General features: G+C 36.7%; 1 long non-coding RNA gene across 1 annotated transcript in view; it reads right to left on the bottom strand.

Moving 5' to 3' along the window:
* Positions 1-18437, bottom strand: part of LOC144693964 (uncharacterized) — a 32373-nt gene extending 13936 nt beyond the window's left edge. The window contains exons 1-2 of the long non-coding RNA XR_013579631.1: positions 18337-18437; positions 18131-18254 (exon numbers count right to left, since the gene is read on the bottom strand). This is a non-coding gene — a long non-coding RNA (uncharacterized LOC144693964). The remainder of the gene's footprint in view (positions 1-18130; positions 18255-18336) is intronic.
* Between the last annotated feature and the right edge of the window lie 144 nt (positions 18438-18581).

The raw sequence follows: 18581 nt of genomic DNA on the forward strand, positions 1-18581 counted from the left end.
TGTGCACATTTTGCTCTATATATTTGCTTTCACATTCTTGTCTATTATAATGGCACACAGTGTGGTGCATTTTATACCTAAAATTTCAGTGAAAACGTTTCCCCAGTATAAGATCGACAAATGCACAGAAAAAAATATGTGCAACCGCAAACACACACACACAAATAGATATAAGCAAATAAAACACAATTTCTTAAATGCCCATACAAACCGCATAAACACACTGAAAATGATTGTTTTTATTGGTTGTACGTGTGCATTCAGTCAAATTGTGGAATAAAATGCAAAATTATTGTATTTAGCATAGTCTTATAAGTTTGCTTCTATAGCTTCCGGCTGAAATTATTGCTTATATACAATATATTTAGTTCACTTTTAGGTTCTGGCTATGTTACAACTATCTAATCATACTAATTTCAATGGAGCTTCATCTCAATGCCAGACTGGAGTTATACTGACAGACAGAAGTTATACTGTCAACTCGCTGATTGCGGCGAGTTGCACTTAGGACACACATTAAAACCGCTAGATATAAATACTTGAGAGCATGTGGAACCCAAGAGGCTGAGTGAAAATGTTAGATGAGCGTTCGTAGGGAACCCACTTCAAAATGTTATAACATTGAAAAGTATCTCTACAGGTCACTTGATATCCGGTTGAAGTTACACTGCTGTCGGGTGGGAACTCAAAGTGATGAGAGCGTCCTACAGAGGTTTTCGTATTTGCCGGTTTTAGTGCACTGGACAAGGGCAACCAAAGTTTAACCCAATAGAGCCGTGGATGTACACCGAGAACTCTGATGTCAACGCAAAAGCATAGCATATCTGTACCCTAAGGCAACACCTGGTAATTGAAATAAAAAAATCCATCTACTTCAGTGGCTTAGTTTCTGCTAAGTAGATCATTTCAGCTGGTAGCACCAGTTAATTCGATACTGTTTTGTCCATAGTGCACAATGCACCATATTTACAGCATAAATCGTATACTGTCACCTACTGTACAACAATGTTACTTGACTTCTACTACTCCAAACTCCAAATTCAACCTTATTGAGGACTGTCGATTACAAATAAACAGGAAAAATGTCTAAAATATACATTACAGAGAGTATAGTATACCTAATCTGTGAACACTCAAGTGCATCCGCGAATAACGCATTGTAGAAAATTGTTAGGTTAACGTGACCCCTTTTTAATACAATGGAATAAAACAGTTTCACTTAAATTACATTTATTTTTTCTCTACTTTTGACCTTAAAGAAAATAGACTGCTGAGTGTCGGATTTCATTTAAAGCGATATTTAGGCTTGCTCCTATTGCGCATTTTGGACAGATCGGATGGATTCAAATTGAATCCAATATTTGGACGTGAGGATGTGTTGTACACATATTAGAAACAAGGGTTGAACGTCAGGTGTTTCTACATGGATGTGGCCGATTGCTTTGAAACTGCACTGTGACAATAGGAGAACATTTACAGCACCAAAAATCTGCTGACAGCATCTTACCAAGGGCATCTCTCCTTTGTTCTGATTAAATATATTCACTCTTTCACACAGTTTCCACTAAATGCATCCGAAAGAAACAAGCTGTTTCGAAATCAACTCAAATTATCATAAAAATAATTCACTTCCGATAAATGTAGAGTGTATGTAGATGTCATTAAGCAGTGAGTCTTACGCATTAACCAGTTAGTCACCAGTTAGTTAGTGTTAATTTTATGTGTTGATATGGGTAGAATAATTTAGGTAAACAGCCTGCCAATCTCCGAGGGGTGGCTGCAGAATTCTGTGATGTCACCATTTAGCCAGTCACACCTGATGATATTGTTCGTTTCGTACAGGTGTTCAAAATTCAACACACTGATTGGCTGTAAACTGTAAATAGACGTATGTTTTGCCCCTTTCTGCTATATTTTATATATAGCACAAATATTGATATTTAAGACAGTTTTCATGGTTCCACAATAAATGTAGCTGTTCTACAAAAAGCAGGAAACATGCAATGTATATATTATATCGCCTGCATAAATATAATGGACATGTTAATGAGCAGCTGATTGAAACCTGAACATTCTGTTAGGACACAGAACATTATTTTCTTCTTTGTAATCGATTACAACCGGGTATTTCAATTTGATATTGTGCAATGATGCGCAGAATTGCAGTTGCTTGCGATGAAAGAGAACATGCATCAATGTATGCAATTTTTCATATCGTGTATTGATTACCTTATATTACACAAGAGTCGACAGAGGGAGCCACAGTGAAATTGCATCCAGCTCAGATGCTTGAAAAGATTTTTATGCAGACAGATTAAAAGTTCTATCTTTGACAGGTTGAAAGCAAGCTGCCATTAAGAAATAAAGTGAACAGATTAGCTTTACTATGCAGGTATGGCCCTGACTGATTTTATGCATTCTGCCACAATTGCCAGCAGTGAGCAACTTAGGTCTCCACAGTCAACATTTTCGCCCGCATTCTGTCACGCACATTAATTGCCCCATAAATTAAGATATAGTGTGCATAATATAAAGTAACAATATGCTTATATTCCACGTGTACGACTTAATTAAGCTATTTGCAGCCTGATGCTGTAAGTCAACGGGTGTGCAAGTGGATTAACAATATACTGTCCTCATATTCTCAGGATGGTGCATAATTACTTTACTGGCGGCACATATCAATTTTTGATGATTACAGAACACATGCTCCCTTTACCAACATGCACTTTAGCAATTCTCCTCTGTGTATTAAAAGTAATTTCTTGTTTGGGAATAAATAGAAGACTCTAAAAACAAACGGTCAATGCAATTGGAATTCGAAATATATATTTTTTAAAAACCTCGCGTGCATTAATTTTGCATTCGCCCACTGTTTAATTTATACTCTAATTATTTTATTGTGTTTTGTTCAGTGCTATTTAATCAGTGTGGAACAAAGTGCTTCATTTACGTCTGAGAGGTTTTGGCCACCATAAACCTTTGGCGCCGTCAAACATGCTCAAGAAGGTGAGTTTGATACAGGTAACTACTTTGACACAAAGTATATCCTCACATGGTATAGTGATTTATTTAGTACAGAAGGAGATTAATAATTTAATGGAGGCGCTTACTTTTCCTTCTTCCCAACTGGATCGCAAGAGGGGGGAATTAAATTAAGGGAGTGTCTGGGTTCAAATAGGCACCAATGATATCCCATGTGGACCTAGCACAGGGAGGTTTGATCAGAGTCTGTCTGAATAGTCACATTACAGAGTACTTGTTTTACCACATGTTCATGAAATTTGTAAAATAAGCAATCGAATTATACCACTTGATTGCATTAGCTTCCATCCCAGTTCTTTATATCTTCTTGCCTTTGTTGCGAGGCAACAGAACAAAACTGGTTACAGAAATTGAATTACTCATAAAAATGATTGACATTGCCTGGCATTGTATTTTAATATTCATAGATTTTTGAGAGAAAAAAAATTGCAACTTGCCTTATTCGCAATCAAAGTGAAAGAAATTTAAAAAATAATAATTGCTAACATATTTCTACAATAAGGCATTCTAGGGTGTTTGCAAAATGGTGTTTCACGACTTCTAGATGGTTGTACTTTGTGCCTCTGATTAATAGAAGTCTGTTGTATTGCTGTTGTCTCCATGGAAGTCATGCGGGGAAGAGCAACATATTCCAACTATACAGCATGAATTTTGAGATTAAATTGAGATGAAGGGGGAAATAGTGCATATAGTGCCACAGCTGGTATATCAAATGAATTGTAATCTAATGTTTTTGAAGACATTTGAAGCTCTAGCATTGGCCTTTTGCACATTTTTCCCTGGAAAGCCTTTCGCGTTTTTGTACCTGTAGCAGGTGACATTGACGCAGAGACATCTGAGTGACAGCGGGAGTGAAGAGAAAATCTAATAAAGCTTAATAAGCCGTGATAGCCTAGATGTCATTAAACCTACAAATAGACGCTTGAAAATAACAAAAAGGTAAATGTCTTCATTAGTTGGATCTCCAAAGACCACACAACATTTCATTAATTTATAATTTATGATTGTTTGACAAATATTAGAAAGTATGTAAATATGGGAGACATAATGTCTTTTCTGCGGGAGACCGGAAAATGGCCCAAACTGTATGATGCCTCGTAAAGTGTATAAAAATGAATTTATGTATCTGGAACAGTAGTTTCACTTTACACAACACACCGTGCAACTGAGATAGTGCAGACAAACTAACGTGAGCTATTTTCAAAGAAGGACAAGCTGTTCAACCCTTGCACATCTTACATGTGGTCAGGGATGCAAGTTTTATTTTGATCCCTTTGCCTCGCACCTGTCTTCACCGTATGCCTTGCATCGCTCCCTTTGATATTATACCAACATCGTCCAGGATACATAAACAACACAAGAGCTCAGTCCTGGTCACTAACTCTCTGTCACATGGAGGATGAAGCACCAACGCATTTCGGCTTGCATTATTTGTATGTGGTGTTTAAAAAAACCGTTATGCATCCAAAATACATAATATATTTTTAGAAACTACCCAATTTTATTTCGATCAATTAAAACTGTGCGATAAACACTATAGAAGACCTTGTAATATTGTGCTTACATACCTGAATATATATTTATCAATCTACCCATATAAAAATCTAACGATTAATTATGAATTAATCGCGTTAAACCTGAAAACGTTGGTTGCAGGATTTATGCAAATTCAAACTGTCCGAGAATTAGATTGACAAAAAACTTGTCGTTTTAATAAGACAACTCGATGTCTATCCAATATTAGTATGATGAATTAAATGATACAGCCGTTTAGATGATAAGCTAAATCGAATTCAATTTATTTCCAATACTTATCTACAATATTCTCCTGCAAATATTTAATAATTTAATGACATTTATTGATAACAGCGTTTCGTTTGAAAAAAATATAATATCCTAATATGAATAGTACGAGAGTGCATATGTAAGATTTTTCTGCATTTCTTTTGTGGTAAATTAAATATACCATACTTATTTTAAGAACAGTCAGTTTAGCTTACAAAAGCAACATTGCAAATGTAACTTGTCGCCATCACCTGCCATTGGCCAATTAGGTTGTTGAACGAATTAAAACTGGCTATTTACGGTGTTATTGTAGAGATTACCTGAAGTTATCACCTTAACAAAACCCACTTACCTGCAAAGTCCTGCAATAGTTTTATTCGGGATTATAAATGCGAACTGGTGAGCCAGAAGGTTAATAATTTCGCAGCGGCTTTAACGAACATTAACGAATTGCTGCGTTACTCGTTTGTTCAGATAGTTGCATTAAATCTTTAACTATGTGGTCAAATCCGTTATTTTTTTTTTAAAGAAACTAAAACTTCAGAGTTTTCTAAGCAGAGGTGCAAGAAACAATCTACGTCATACGTTGAAAATTCCCAGTTGTCCAAGTAAAGGTGTAGCCCTGCACCCCTACCCCTGATAAACACAGTTGAGGAGGAAGTTACCTCATTGAGTAATCTCGTGAATATTTCAATGTTCTTGGTATTAAAAGTTACACGACGGTGACCTAGAAGAAAAGACTTCCTACTGAGAGAGTTATAACCGCCACCCTTGTTCACCAGACATATTAAATTTGATACTTCAAGGAAATACACACTTGTCACACTATTGAAAATCGATTTATGGCACAACAATTTAAAACATTTTACTATAGATGTTGAAATTGTTGGCGCTGTGGCCCTGCTGCTCATATGTAAAAGCTGCATTAAATCGTCACTTAAAAAAAAATGACATAAGAAACTTGTTTCGAATGCATCTATTACCTGCATCAAATATTCTGTACTTTACAGGCGGGGTTCCTAAAAGAGGCGAAAAAAATCCAAAGTTCTGTGCAGTCGATTTTTAAAATATATCAGAGGACTATCTTTGCTTAATAAAGGGTGTCATATTTTATCAACCATCTGATTTAATTGTTTGTGCAACCGACATGTCCATGTAACGATTAACTATTAGTTTGTCTTCTCGATAGAGGAGAATGAAGGTCACTTCAAAATGCAGAAGGAGCAGAATTTTGACGCATTAAAACAACAGGGTAGAGGCCCCTCGTATTGTCGTACTGTGTGTAGTGTTTGTGAACAAATATAGTGTTACACCCTAGACATGATATCGTTTTTTTTGCATACCTTATAAAATGGTGACCTACACTGGCGCATGATGTACGGAAGGAAGTGTCAGCCTAACTTAAACCAGACTTCAATGGTCTAACTTAATCATGTTCAATTAATGTAGTAGGTGCAACAACTCCACGAACCGTTTTATTACCACCATATCCATTTTGAATCTTTAACTAAATACTGATGATCAATTCCAGGTTCTGAGTATGTCATTTTAATAGTCAAGTGGCCTCGGTGTTGTTTATTTCAATTCTTTCTCGGAGTAAGGCACGGAGGATTTCCATGAAACTTGTTGCTGAACAGACTTTTTGGACTGTGCTGACGCCTAGGTAATATTACAAGAGCCCGTTCTCCCTCGACATCATAAGTTACCCGTTCGAATGTAATCGTTTAAACACACTTAATTGAGTTCACCTATCCTCAACCCGCCCAGGTCATCATTCATTCTCTGTTCCGCATATCTTCGAATTATAATTTATTTGATGCCTTCTACTTCCTCATATCAGTGACATTTCCCCTGGTGCAGTCGCATTCTTTGAAACAACCATGGTGGTTACAGGAGATCGTGTTGGATTGTGGCACGCCAGTTTGTAAAATAAAATCGAATGGGGGCAGCACACTTCTCTGTTACACAATATTTATTATTTGTTTGTTACCTCAGGATTTTTTTTTTCTTAATTGTCAAACAAGTGTGACATGGAAATTATTGTATGGCAACATTGCGCTCAAATAACAGAGAAAAACTGGGGGACACTTTTGTCTGCACTGGGACAGAGTGGCACTCGTTTTGTTTTTGACGGTAGGGTTTTGATGACTGAAAGTACCTACATAAAACAAACTTTCCTGCAGTGTTAGTTTCTTTCCTTATCGTCATGCTTCCTTCGAGACTGCCAGATGATTTTAAAAGACAAAAAAAAAAATGATAAATAGCGTCGAAGAACTAATCGCTGGAGGGCGCGTTTACCAATTCATAATCATTTGTTCTTGGTGATGTATGACCCTTTCTGTTAAATCTGAAAAGCTTCCATTTGAAGGTGTAAATAGCTTTTTTCTTCAGTAAACCTTGCTGCATTAGGCGTGATTGATCTGATGTACAATTTGTCCCAGAGTGCCATTTTAGAGGGAGAACACAGGTTTAGGAAATTAACAGGCAACCCTGTTACATATTAATGAAGTCGAGAGATACACTAACGTGGCGCTAATTTAGTTAGTTGTTTCTACTGCAATCGCCCTTATTTGGGTTGTATTAGACCCCCGTGGTTGTTGCACACTGAACTGAGAAAGTAAGTTGCGATATCTTTCCAGAACAACTGAACACCTGATGCACAAAAACAAATATTGACTTGTGCTCTATAGGTTGGTTTCCTGCTTGAGATGCTAGAGTTCCAAAAGATGGAAACGCATTTACTACTGCAAGATAATTTGGACTAAAGGCAAACAAAAAAACAACACCACAAAAGAAGCATATAAATAGAACAAAATATCTGCGCACTGTTCTAATTAACCTGAGCACAGCACTTGGAGACAGAAGTAGGCAGTAGATCGTTCTTGTTAGCACCTTTCTGTTTGTTTATGTTATTCTGCCTGGGCAATCAGAGTATTACAGGCTCCTTTAACTATAATATTTTAAAAGTATTCCTTACAATAAACCAAAAGGTGGTGAGTATCATTAATCACACATCTTTGATTTTCTCTCCATTGCATGGACGCATATCTACGTATTGCCGGTTATCAAAATATGGAAGCTTCATAACAAACGCCTGCCTTATCACAATTATTGATCATTTCAATTATTCTATATTTCCACTTCATGACTGACAAATAATTTTGTTACATTCCCCCTTGGTCTTTTGATGACCTCGAACAACCCGGGGTCACTCAGTTTGTAACCTTTGCTGTTTAGTTCCAGAACACTTAATTACAGCTGATCCTGAAGGGATGTTCAGAGCCACCCCTTCCGGAAAAAAAAGCCTTCATAAATATCCGTGGTGAATCTACTTACACAAAGAAACCCCTTTCCTGAAAAAAAAAATCTTGATTGCACATTTATTGGCATGGAAGTGAATACACTGACATAATTAAATAATAATGTGTTCAAACCAAACACATAACAGCCACTGTATTTTGTAAGGATTGTGTTTCCCTGTGTAGGGTACGATGAACCGTCAGATGTTGTACTCACTGGGAGTCAGTACTGGGAGAATATAGTTGCAGGCAGTTTTAGAAACGTCCCGGGTATGTCCCGGCAAGTTTAAGGAAACAATGGATTGTGAGCTGCGATTTTGCTTCACATTTAAGTGTTTTTCCTTCGGGGCCCAAGAGAAAAGCCCATCAAGATGAGTAATTTTAAAACAAGTTGTCGAACACTGGTGTGCGAAGCCTGATACAGCCCCTTAATCTTTTGTATGTACAGATAAGAGTATCTCTAAACCTTACGTTTTAATCAGCGCGATTATTTAAACACAAAGTGATGAGTCAGCTTTGACAAAACAACGTGTGATATTTGTGAAAATGTTCTCTTCCTCAAACTGCCCACCACTGGTATTCAAGGTTATGTTCATTTAAACGTCACTTTCAATCAAGTAACATACAACAATCTTCCTTGTATTCTACAGCCTTACAAAACCGTGAATGACTTTAAATGTTTCCCAAGAACTTTTGTTTTCCTGCCGATTTATGTTCTTTTTACAAAATACGTTTTGGAAAGTGATTTAAAAAAAAAAAGATTTGGAAACGTTGTTACAAAGAAAAGGACAAATTAGAAGAAATTTTCTGTGATCAAAGGAGGAACAGAAAAGCAAGTATGGGCATTCAGGACGCTTGACTTATTCAGACAACTGCTTTGGAAAAGAAGGGCAACAAGCGTGTCTTATATTCAAAAGACGGTTCTATTCATAGTGCAGGTGCGAAATAGTGTGGCACATTCTGCCACATTATGTAAAGGTTGTTAGAGATTAGTGTTCAGACTTAATAACTAAGGCGCTTGATTTACATTGTAGAAAGCCTCTTCATCCGTGAAAGCAAAATAATTTAACGCGTGATCATTTGGAGTGCGGCTGATACCCTAATACTTATATTGTGTTTTAAAACTGCTGGAGGACTTTCCATCGCTTCTTTAGAAACCTATAATTTACACCCGCTGCACAAATCTTAGAAATGAGTATTGACACTGTGTGAGTGCATGTGCGTGTGTGTGTGTGTGTGTGAGAGAGAGAGACAGAGCACGGACATGTATGTAAGAGAGAGGGGATAAAGAGGAAGGAAACGGGAGGGAGTGGTCAGAATGAACGAGGTACGTAGCGCAAATGAAAAAAAAAAGGAATAAAAAAACACTAGAGTGGTCGCATGAGCCAGGCAAGTTTGGGAAAAGAACAATTAAAAGTAAAAAGGGAGATTGCATATATCAAATGGACATTTACTTGCTTTCTTGTATGCCGACTTTTGTTATTTTAGATCGTAAACTGCTTATTGCAATCGATCCAAATATTTTAAAGAAAAATATGGATCCTCTCATTCTTGACTGTATGTGAGTCATGTGACCATTTAGGGATCATAGCTTGCTCAGGGGCATTTTTGAGGTAATATTATTAATCATTCAAATAGTACCACAATGAAGTTTTATTATAATTTAATTGATGATGCATGCAGATATATATGTATATTAATATATAATATATGCACACACGCATGTGCAAATAAATTCCAAAAACAATTAGTACTAGACTGAACATATTGTCAGCAAATTTCAAATGTTCTTGTATTTAAAACAATAAAATCTTTGCACACTAAGATCAAAATAATATACAGAGTAAATATGCAGAGGCATAAATATATTATTAATGCTAATATTGTGGGTTTAAACAAACACTGTGATTCATTATCGTTCACATTTTCCATTCATCTAAGGTATATTCTAATCTGCACCATCACTATAATATATCTCGTGTCTACCTCAGAATTTCACATCATGTGCAAAATATTGCCAAGAGGAAATATGAACAGTCCACTTTTATAGAGAACGGTAATACATGAATACTGGATATCCATATTTTTAGCAAGACCGTGAGAAAAGGCAATGTATATATTTTTTTCCCCAGCAATTGTACTGAACTTTCTTCGAGGTGCGATGCCTACTGAAGATTGCAGTATAGATAGATACCTAGACTTGCAAATCAGCCCAGAGGGGATGTATAGTTTCAATGCATTGTCTTAGAACGTAACTTGCGTTTGTCGAGGGACTTGACACGTCTAAGTTATGCTGAATCTGGAAGAGATGCAATTTACTAAAAAGTAGTCTCCTTAATGTACAAGCTGCAAGTTAAAACCTAAAGGAGATTGTTTCCACATAAAAGGTCGTAAGTCAGTCCATTGCTGTCTGACCCTCCAGTTCCTTGTTAAAGGCATCATTCACACAGCCTCTAACAAAACCGCCTCAGCTTTCACGGAAATGTTTTTATTATTCTATTTTCTTACATGATTCGTTAATTAAGAAAGCTGAATGATTAGAATAGCACCTGCGTGTTGTCAGGACGATTTCTGCATACTAATCTGTTCATCTTTATATCTAGTAATTATAACATAAAATAAGACATTGAATAGAACGCAAAGATTTTTTTCTAAGGCTTCTACTAATCCCCTATTAAAGGAGTCTTGTTAAATAATTCAGGACAGTTTCCGGAAGTGGGATTACCAACTCCATTATTTTTCAATGAAATGATATTTCACACTCAAATGAACCTCTGTATTTCTATAACAGCTTCTGAAAGGTCAGCCTCTATTTTCCAGAAATTAGAAATCTAAAGGGGAGCTTGATTCTTTTATGAACACAGGATGACAATAATCTCCTTACCCGCAGCCGTAATTAAAAATGCAATGAAGAAACCAGGCCTTTTTTCTTCTCCAATGTGGTACTTCACTATTTGACTGCATACATTGAAATATAAATTTGAACATTCCTACTCAGTCACTCCACGCACCACTCACCATACGTTCAAATTTCCAACCACCTTATAGTTTAATGCTGATAAATTTTTATTAAAAAGCATATATAAATCAGTGTACCCAAATTCACCGCAATATAATGAGGCTAAAGTGTAAGCTTGAAACTTTTGGAATGCAGTTGTTTTGCCAAAAGAACATAAACAGGGGAAAAGGCAAGACAAGGCTTAAACTAATTAAAATTCTCTTCCAACAAATATGATTGAGAGTGCAGAAAAATACGGTAACTCGTTCATGTGTTATTAAAATAGAATTATGCTCCAACTGCTTACCTTACAGCAGGCTTATTTACAACTTGTGTGTATACATATATATATATGTATGCATATTGGAGATACGTGTTTTTGATTATTTCCAAATAATTCATATGAAATGTATACGTTTAATGGCACGCACATCCGATGTATTTATCCAAGTATACACCTGCGAATATGGGTGAACGTAATATGTTCTATTCACACTTTCCATTCATAAACGAGATATGCCATAACAGTAATATTGCAGTCAGAACATCTTGACGTATATTTGTGATTAAGACATGCTGCATAAACAGCAGACTGGCTATATTTTGTCATTTACGAAAAGCTGAAGTTTGCATGCTTGATTGATTTGTGTAGAGCAGCACCAGATGCAAGTATAAGAGAGATGCTTGAGCGTATGAAAGCACCACTACACGTTATTAATCTCAACTTTAGAAACTGAACATCACCATATGTACATCGTCCGAACCTGGCATTACTTGAATGGCAATTGAATCTCTATACCCCGAGGAAGGACTTCAAAGTCATTTCACATTTTAGGGGCATACCAAGTTTTCTATAAGCTAACATGTTGCGAAACTAATTTTGCACCATTATAACCAGAGCAAACCATCTGACGGCCATGCTTTTATTATATTTATTTATTGAAACCTTCAAAACTTGCACATAATACAGTCGATGATAATTTCAGCTAATTCGAAATCTGTTTTCTAATTAGAGGTCTAAATTTTGGCTCCAGCCAAGAAGTTTAACGTTTTTTTTTTGCAAAGCAACAGTAATTCTCTAAAGCCGATATTAGTGTGGGAAAACTATTTCTTAAACCAGTTAAATTATCAGTGGCATTGCATGGACCTCAGAGAAATACGCTATCTCGCCTCAATTATCCTGCCTTGCTTATCCAGGCAGCTTTTCTACAATATTGATTGACAATAGTTCAAGAAAATATATAATTTATGTCAGCGTTGATTTTATATTAAAAAGAAAACAGTGCTGGATCAAATTGTCGAAATCATTTAGGTGAACGCCACCTTGCTTGTAGTTGATTGATTAAAATTTATAGTATGTCTTCATCAGACTTCCAGTATTTCACACGCCAAAATGAAATTGTGGGCACTTTAAAACTATACCGTGCTATTTCATAATTGCCCCACTGAAATATCTCTCGTGATGAACATGGTTTAAAGTTCCGTTTCAATGTTTTGTTAGAAAAATGACTGTATATATGACTTTAAATCGGGTCTGCACTTGATACAGCTGCAAAACACTAACAGAATTGGTTTAATTTTTTGTTATCGTGTAACGCGAAATCCTAATATGTATAGCATAAGCTTATAATGTGAGTGTTACTGTGTATACACGCTGATGAACGATCCCATTTTAACATCATTACCTCTTTTATTTAATATCTAAAAAAATACACCATATTATTATTGTTTAGCCACACTGCAGACTTAGTTTCCTGCTTGAATATTTGGTTAAAAACACTGCAAAGGTAATTTTTTAAACATTGCTGATGTTAAAGCGTATTCCATTGTTGATGCGTTTTCTTAAGAATGATTCCACCCGAAGTAAGAAAAGGAAAGCAAATTTCACGATATTTCGAGGCTTCTCTTTTTCATTATTACAGAAAGGACGATGTACACATAAAACTGAAAATCGGTCTTGATAATATAGGTGTTTAATTGTGTTTCAGGAATGTCCGTAAACTTAAGAAAATATTTAAAAGATTTTGAAATTTTTATTGCCTGTTTGGGAGAGCCAATAAATTTTAACTATCATTTAGATTCTATGGAGTCTCAGTTGGATGTTTAATAGTCAGTTAAACAGTGTCTTGTTTTGTCCTTACTCGCCAGCGCGCTTTTCGCTCTCGTATTTGGGAACCTTATTCACCACATAAATATCTTATGTTACCATGGTTTATTATGATCTGTATAAATCAACATATGCTTCGCAGCTTCAAAGGTTTAACCGAAGCTATACGGTCTTAACAAGTCATGTGGGTGACATTGACGACGTCAGAATCTCTACCAGGGGGTGACTGCTTGGGACAAATATTGTTTCTTAGGAGCGGTCTTCCGTTATTTCTGTTTCTTATTAGTTTGCCTATAACCAAAAATTATTGAACAATGGTATACAAATTACATTCTGGTGGCATTTTACTTAACCAAAAGTTGCAACGCATATCTCGTTCCATATTTCAAGGAGGATTAAAGAAATGAATGTGGCACTGACAACAGTTCACATTGAAAATCCACGCCTAAATTAAATGATATACAACGACACCGGAAGAAGCGTTGAAATCTAAATTTTGTTTTTTAAAAAAACCTTAAGAAATTTGAGGAAAGTAAAATTAAAATCGCCACTTATACGATGCCACATTCATTATTGATCGCATATCACTTTCACCTAATTCATATAAATGCAGTGTAGTGACGGGGACTAGCCTACTCTTGCACAGTGTCGTGAGGGTATTGGCTCAGGAGGTTACTACTGAGTGTGAGATTATTGTGCTTCAACCGATGGGTGCTGAAATTCTGTTTAGATTATAAATTCTGACGTCATGTTTTATGCATATTAGTCATAAGGAACAAGGCATCGTGCTTTTGAATGCACGTACAAAATCGAAAATCTGCGATACCAAACGATTACTTAGAAAAGTGAGATATTGAGTATAAATATGAGTTGATTACTTTTTGCCCACTTCAGAGTTTAGTATTTTGGTCTCCGTATTGTTTAGGGGTGCTAGTCCTTATACATGCATTGCTTTGTTGTCAGGACTTATCAGTGAATGGACGTTAATTAATGCTCTCCAGAAGCTTGGATGGAGTGGATGATAGGAAGCAACAGGGGATGAATCCCTCCAAAATGGTTTGTCAATGATGAGAAAGAAAAGCCAGTGTCAATAAAAGAACCACTAATGATGGCCACACGTCTCTCACCATGTTGTCCAACGTGCCTTTCCATCTCTTGTTGACTATAGTCAAGTGTAATAACTGCATATCCTCAGTCAAGCATTATAGCCTTTCACCGTGTGGATTAATTAGTAAGAGTTGTCACCTCTTCATTTCTTTCTGGCCACCATTTTGGACGAATTTCAAAGTAAGCAACTGTGTGAACATATAGCGAATGTGGGATTAGATTTCGATTTTCACCGTTTTGATAACTTAAGAATTCAAATGGTCCTTAAAGGTTCATAAATTAGAGACGACAAAAAAATTGTTAAGTCACCGGAAAAATTGCTTGCTCACTTCACCATCAACCATATCGTAAAACAGAGCGCATGCGTGTAGCTTTTTCTCAACATGCTTTATCTGAATTATAGCAACGAGCTGTGGCTTTGGCGATAAACTGGGGGCTCGAATGCAACTAAAATGAGTTTACTGGTTCAGTTATAGCTGCCACATTTATGTTTCAAATATCTCCAGCAAAACAAAACCTTTCGACTGATGTAAAACTGACTAAACAAAATCGTGTTGTTGAAAGACTTGCCATCGTTTGGGTGCATAATATGTCACTGATTGAAATCAATGTCGTCTGACTGCTCCCAGCCAAAATAAAACTTGTGCACGCAACACGTTGATAAGATATGTATATAAAAGCTCAATTAGTTTTCTATTTATTGATTGGGGCAGCATCTCAGTCGGCGTGATACCACATGACTCAAAACAATTTGAGCTAAACGATATGATCAAACAATATTTTAATAGAGTGAGATTACATCTTGAAGTTATCATCTACGTGTTGCGATTCGCACACACATGGTATAATGCAATGCAATCCCCAATTTTTGTTTCAGTTATGGTTAATACGAGGAAATACCGCCCCCCTCGCCCCCACCACCGCCTCACAGTCATTTAACATCTACATTAAGTGACTTGCTGTCAGTGTACTCCGAGTAACTATCGTAAGAACTTGCTAACCTTAAGAGCCATCAGCGTGCAACAAGACCGTGTAAGGCTGTTGATTAAAATAAATATCTCGCACTTTTGACCGCAATTTGACTTGATTTTTCTGTATCCATTATGATATTTTATTAAGGACCACGATTTACTTAATGCAGCTGCCAATAATTCCTTCCGACTTGATTGACAATAATGAATTATTTGCCTGAGACCCTGGTTTCAATTTAAGGCCCCCAAACGTCCATGCAAAATACGAAAATGCTTCCAGGACTTGGGGGAGGGTTACACTGGACGAAATTCTGTAATCATGGTAATGAATTCATTAGAAAATTGCTTTCCTGCAAATTGCAACATGTCTGTCACGTAGAGAACCAGCTATTTACGAAACGAGGAGGCTGCTAACTTATTTCACCGATAATTTGCACAAATTTGGAAACGATTGATTTGCGACGCGATGCTATAATAATCCCACCCAAAAGAATTCATGATTAAAAGTTAGATATCCATTGTTTCTTTGGGCCCAACCTAGCGTGGACTTTAACATGGAAACTAATAGGACGGAATTGTGGCCACTTTTAAAGGCGACAGGGATAGAGCTATGAATAGTTTAATTAAAACTAGCTTATATTGTTAAACAAGGTTTTGTGAAAAAAAACGGCTGAAAGAATCTGTTTCAGGTTGAATGCTTTTTAACAGATTCCTTTTTTGGTGGTGTCAGGCGCAATGTAATGCCCAGCACTCCTTGTATGGTGCCGATTTGCCGTGTTCTTGGAAAAAAAAACTCCGACATAATCAAAAAGTGAACAGCGAACAAAAGATGCAGACATTACAAGCGATTGTAGAGCGGGGAGGGGGGTGGGGGGGAGGAGGAGAACTCGGCCCTAAATCCGTTCAGGGATAGTAAACGGCAAAGGATAAGAGGTCTACATTTAGTGCTCTCTTCTTATTCAAATGATTCTAAAAGTTGCGAGCCAAAAGTGGGGGTGCGTAATGAGTGATTTTTATTCCATATCCATTTCAGGTCATTTTATTGAGATGATTGGATTTACCTGCTTAATGCGCTGTTCAATAAAGTTTGCTTCTGCCTCCAACTTAAAAATTCAAAGAGATAGACTTTGAAAGACGAAGTGGTAGAAGGCGACTTCGCTAATAGAATTGGGAAGAATGCAAGGAACTGAAACGAGAAGAGAAAATATAATGCCTTTGAATAATAGAGATTACTGCAACTAAACCTTAATACAATACTGTAGTAAATGGCATTGAACAAAATGGCGACCGTGCAGGAGTTTGAAATGCAAAACCCGGGATTTGTTAAGGAACATTTCTCAACATTGATATAACATTGCTACAAGAAAATAGAAGGGTCGAGTTTAATGCAGGGTGTTTTATTTTATGCACGTTTAAATCGCAGGAAAATCATAAATAATTATCCTATTCATATCAATTAAAATTGTAACCCTTTATGTTGTCACTCTGTTTCTATAGCAGTTATTCTAACAGTTATATACATTTTGAAGTTTCGGAAATGCACTAATGTTTGAGCAGGAATTTGAACAGGTATGGCAGCATAACACCAACACAATTGTCGGTTCAGTCTAAAATGTAGCAACAGTTCTAATACTGCCCTGTCTGCTCAAGGTAGTAATACAAGTCTTTCCATCTTTTATCTCTTTAGAAACGGTTCAGAACTAACGGACAGAAAACGCTTGACAGAGAGGAGAACAAATCGCTGACAAAGAACGCTTTCCGTTTCATCAGCGTCGTTAAGACGACAAGGAAGAATCCCTTAGATAATAACTCCCACTTCAAAGACTTCTGCCCTGAATAGAGAATGTACCATCCTTTTTATTCAGCCACAAGGGTTTTCACTAAAGAGGACTCGACTGTTTGGTTATTTTTCACCGTGTTTATTTTTCGCCATTCACTGGGTACTTGTATAAAATAAACAACAAGACAATTACTAAAAGACGAATTCCCAACTTATCTGCTCACAGGGCCCGGATCGAACCCGCTGGGATCCCTCTCGGAGGAGCCAAGCCAGTTTGATTCAGGCCATCCCTAATCCGCCTGAGAATTCGTCCCAACCCCAAAATATTAAAGATTATGATGAAGTGAAGATTGACTGTACTAACCTAGCATGAAACCAAAGGTCAACGCAAATGTATCTTAATAGAGTGTCTCGAATCGAGTGCGCCTCCTTTGAAGGCAGTTTGCTATTGCTCCGTTCATTACCATAGCGATCCTAGCGTGCGGTGCTGATGCACCATAAAACTCACACTTTGGAATTCTAAAACCCGGCTCTTTGAACAGCCCGAGTCTGATTAGGGTCCTTGTGTCCTTTATATTCTTTCTTATTCTCCGGGGGTAAAAAAATCTCTTAGCCCTTTTAAAAGTTTATGGAAAGTTTAACTCGCTCCCTGATTAACTATATCAGATAGAGACAGGAAATTAAAAAAAAAGTTAATTGACACTCTAACTCAAGCCGCCTTTTTTTCCCCTTTTGCTCGGAGGTGGGGCGCGACTTATATTTGTGGTTTTATTTGAATTTGGTACAAGTCATGCTTCGCATGAGGCTTTTTTTTGCTGCCGAAAGTTAAGTAACAATGAGATGAACGACGTAAAACAAATATGTGTGTATATATATCATATACACATACACATATAGCTATATACACTCAAAAGCTTGCTTACATATGGTCCTTAAGACGTACACATTCCGCTCTTAATGAAAAGACTGGACTAGCTCCAGACTTGGCTTTCAGTACTTAAGTATGACTTGTCTATTGCCATAGAAATCCTAACTCACCATGAAGATTCACCGTTGCGAAGAAATACTTCTTTGTAGATTTTCCTGCTTTGATGTCTCCACAAGGATATTCAGGCTTTTGAGTTGTGGCTGTTTGGATTACCTATAGCAACTGGGTGGACATCTGCAACAAGTAAATGAAAAATTAAAGGTGAATCCCTACCCATCTTAATGAATTCCATTTATAAACTTGCGCACAACGTTACTTATTGCACCCTCTAAGGCTCCAAAACTTTGAAAGGCTGTCCAAAAGTTCATTGCATTCGCCTTATCGTTTTGTAGCCAATCCATCACACGCCACTATAATCTGATCTAAAAGTAGACTGAAATAAATAAAAGCTTTACTCTCGATACTATTACTCAACTTTTTTTATGGGCGTTAATTATTCTTCGATTGTTTCATCATCTGGCTCTACGTCCATCGAAAAAGTTTCACTTGTTCTCCGTGTCT

The sequence above is a fragment of the Cetorhinus maximus genome, chromosome 19 (genome assembly GCF_964194155.1).
Source record: "Cetorhinus maximus chromosome 19, sCetMax3.hap1.1, whole genome shotgun sequence".
NCBI classification, from domain to species: domain Eukaryota; kingdom Metazoa; phylum Chordata; class Chondrichthyes; order Lamniformes; family Cetorhinidae; genus Cetorhinus; species Cetorhinus maximus.